The sequence below is a fragment of the Ochotona princeps genome, chromosome 5 (assembly GCF_030435755.1).
Source record: "Ochotona princeps isolate mOchPri1 chromosome 5, mOchPri1.hap1, whole genome shotgun sequence".
NCBI lineage: Eukaryota > Metazoa > Chordata > Mammalia > Lagomorpha > Ochotonidae > Ochotona > Ochotona princeps.
Window position 1 is genome coordinate 11,154,382 of NC_080836.1, and position 4,021 is coordinate 11,158,402.

A 4,021-nucleotide genomic window follows, 5' to 3' on the forward strand; every position below is an offset into this window, starting at 1 on the left:
ATCCTCCCCTTGCGTGCACCGTAGTTTACTATTTGTTGTTTCTCTCATTATTTTTTTTTTAGGTTGACTCATGGTAACACTGGTTGGTGGTGGAGGGTGGGGAGAATTATTGACCAGGAGAGCTGTAAAGGGAATCCCGTGTCTGGGGTGCCCCTCCCAAGGTGCCCCCCCCCCCACCCTCCTGGGTCTCCACTCTCCCCTTAGGTAATGCCAACGCCCCAGCCTGCTCTTGTTCGGCAGCACCATCTGAGGTTGATGACTGGCAAGCACAAGGGTGGGCTCCAAGATGCAGTCCCCCATCAAAACCCCCTTCAAAATCGTCCCAAGGATCCTGGGACCTCACTAAGGACTCAAGGCCTTTACCAGGGTTCAAATCACAGCTAATGCCCCACTCCCTCCTGGAGGGGCAGGACTCAGCGACCTGAACCATCACAGCCCAGAGCCGCCTTTCACACCCTCCAGGAAGTTTCTACACCAGGCTCACTGTCAGACAAAAATTTCACAGGAGGAAATGCCAGGTTTTCCTCCACAACAACATTTCTGGAGTATGTCCCTGCACATGGACAAGTGTTTTCTTTTTAAAAAAGATTTATTTATTTCTATTTGAAAGGCAAAGATACAGGGGTAAGGGAGAAAAGACATACACAGAGAATCTTCCATCCTCTGGCTCACTCTCCAAATGACCACAATGGCCAGAGCTGAGCTAATCCAAAGCCAGGAGCCCAGAGCTTCTTAAAGGTCTCCCACATGGGTGGCAGGGGCCCACGCACTTGGGTCATCCTCTGTTGCCTTCCCAGGAACATTAGCAGGGAGCTGGATGCAAAGAGGAGCAGCCAGGACTCGAACCAATGTTCTGATATGGGATTCCAGCACTGTAGGCAGTACTTTTACCTGCTGCCCATGCTACAACGCTGGCCTCCTACCTTCACTGTTTTCCCCTGGCACATTAGCAGGGAGCTGGATTGGAGGTGAGCAGCCAGGACTCTGACCGGTACCCAAATACAGTAGGCTGCCAGCTTAGCTCACTGTGCCACTAGACAAGCTTTCTGCCACCCCCTCAAGCTCCTGACCCAGCAGCAATCCCAGTGGTCTCTTTTCTGCTGCTAGGAGCCAATGTCATCCCTTGGCTGGGTCCCTTCGTCCTCCATCCTACCCATCCTCCCCTCCCAGCTAAGAACCATGCTAAGAAAGGACACACAAGGCTGGCATCTCCCGCCTGCCGATGCCCCCACGTGGGGCTCAGACCGAGAAGTCTGTTTTGGGCCATGACCAAGTGCTGAGGCAGCAGCCGCTCGGTGGCCACGCTGACAGCTGCCACGCGCTGGGCCGTAGCTCAAGCCGCCCCCGCCTCCGCCCTCGTGGGGATTTAGAGCCGCTACCCATCATCTGCCTGAAGTGTCAAGGATTTCCTTTCCTGGAAGAAATCAACTAGCGCTTTCACACTTCACTCCTTGAGAGAGTTAATCATCCGCCTTGGCAAGGCAGCGAGCCGGTTGTACCCTCTTCTGCCTCCCCATAAAATATGGCATAAGAGCAACGGTGGCAGCGGGCTGAGGGGTGAGGGCTCTGGCCTCCACAGAAAGCAGAGTCCTTCAAACCATGAGAGAGAGAGAGAGAGAGAGAGAGAGAGAGAGAGAGAGAGAGAGAGAGAGAGAGAGAGAAACGTGCCAGCTGGGACTCCAACCTGAGACAGAACTTCCAGGCCCAGGGCTAACCCAGGATGCCCCTGCCCAGTCGTCACTGCCTCTTCACCTCCATGGACCACAGGGGTTCAAGCCTGTGCAGCTAGACCCCTTGGGTTCAAAGCCTCAGGCACCTGCTAGGTGACATATTACTCATTTTGTTGTCCTGTGCTGTTGTTTTTAAGATATAGCTTTTCAGAGCCCGGTGGTATGGCTCAATGGCTAAATCCTCTCCTTGTATGTGCCAGGTTCTCATTTGAGCACAGGTTCATGTCCTAACTGCTCCACTTGCCATCGAGCTCCATGCTCATGGCCTGGGAAAGCAGTGGAGGATGGCCCAAAGTCTTCGGACCCTGCACCAGCATGGGAAATTCAAAGGAGGTTACTGACTCCTGGCTTCAGATTGGCTTAGCAATGGCCATTGCAACCACCCAGGGAGTGAACCAGCAAATGGAAGAGCTTTCTCTTAGTCTCTCATTCTCTCTGTAATGCTGCTTTTCCAATAAAAATTAATACATATGTGTATATATATATATCTTTTCAAAATCATTTTATTGGAAAGGCAGAATTACAAAAAGAGGGAGAGACAGAGATCTGATAGCTGCAAGAGCCAGAGCTGAGCCTATCCTAATGCAGAAGCCAGGAGCTTCTTCCGGGTCTCCATACAGGTGCAGGGTCCCAAGAACTTGGGCCATCTTCCACTGCTCTCCCAGGTGCATTAGCAGGGAGTTGGATGGGAAGTGGAGCAGCCAGGACACGAACCAGTGCCCATGTGGGATGTTTAGCCTGATACGCCACAGCACTGGCTTCTGTTTTGTGCTTAGATGTAGCAATGTAGGCCTGTTGGGAGCGTAGCATGAGTTACTCTACTGAGCACAGGGAGTGCTTAATAATTATTGGATTTATTATTGACTAATTAGTTCATTAGTCTGAGAGACAAGCACACATGCACACAGAGATAGGCAGAGAAAGACAGAGCGCTCCTGTCTACTGAGTCTCTTCCCAAATGCCCACAGCAGCTTCGGGCCAGAGCCCAAGAACTCAATCCAGGTCTCACATCACTGTTGCCTCCTGGTGTCTACATCAGCCGGAGCCAAGGACTAAAGCCAGGCACTGTGACACAGGGCACAACACCTTGTCTGCTAGGCCAGATGGCCATCCCAGCAGCATGGGTGATCTGGTTACTTTATCACCACCAGGACCTCAACACTCACACACTGTAGGCTCCCGGCTGGGCCCTGCCTCCCCGCTCTGCTCTCCATGTCTCTCTCACTCAGCTGACACACCATTCCTCCTAAAGGGCTATTTGAAAGGCAGGTGCCACAGGCAGGCACCAAGGGGGTGGCATAGGGTTAAGCTGCTGTTTGGAATGTCCGAATCCCAGATCCTGAGTGCTGGATCCAGTCCCCAGCTGTTCCACTTCCCATCCAGCTCCCTGCGAATGAATCTGGAAAAGCAGCAAAGGATGGCCCAAGTGCATGGGCCCCTGCACCCATGTTGGCTCCTGGTGTCTGCCTGGTCCAGCCATGTACTTGGGGGTCATTTGGGGAGTGAACCAGCAGATGAAAAAGCTCTGTCTCCCTCTCCTTGTCGCTTGGCCTTTCAAATAACTAACTAAACAAATTTTTAAAAAGGCAGTTCTGACCCCATCTGTGGCTCACCGTGACCTTCAGGTTACAACCAGAGCTGGCTGCCACTCTTCTCCCACCCCCCCCCATAACTTCTGGGGAGCCTTGGCTCCCAGCCCTGCTCTGTGCAGAGCCACTCCCCTCATTGTCCTGGCTGGCATCGTGTACCTGTCCAGCACTCCCCCGGCCACCCTGTCCATCTGTTGGCTTGTCTTTGAATTTCACCAGGGATTGTCTCCCAGGAGGTACCCCGGATCCCTTTCCCCGCTGTCTCCCCCACCCCATCTGCTCAACCTTGTGCTGTAGTCCAAACATCTGGGTCTTAAAATCTGAAGTTCATACATAACCCAAACGGTGATGGTGCCAGGGTGTGCAAGCAAGATGCCCCATCGGCGGGTTCTGCACTCAGCAGGTGTCACATGAGTCCTGCGATCCAGGTTTGAACCCAGACAGTGCCCAAGCACTGTAGGCAAGCGGGCATCACCTCCTCCGCAGTCCTTCATGGGGAGGAGAGACAGAATCCTGTTAGGGAATCCCTTCCTGATTCAGTAGTTGCAGCACACTCGATTTCCAAGAAACACACTTAGACGCCCCTCGGAAGGAGCCAGGCTGAGCTCATCCTGCTGATTCACCAAGCTCCAAGCCATGCTGCTGAGCACGCGGGCACACAGGGGCAGCCCCGGGAGCTAACCATAGGCACGTGATGCCCCG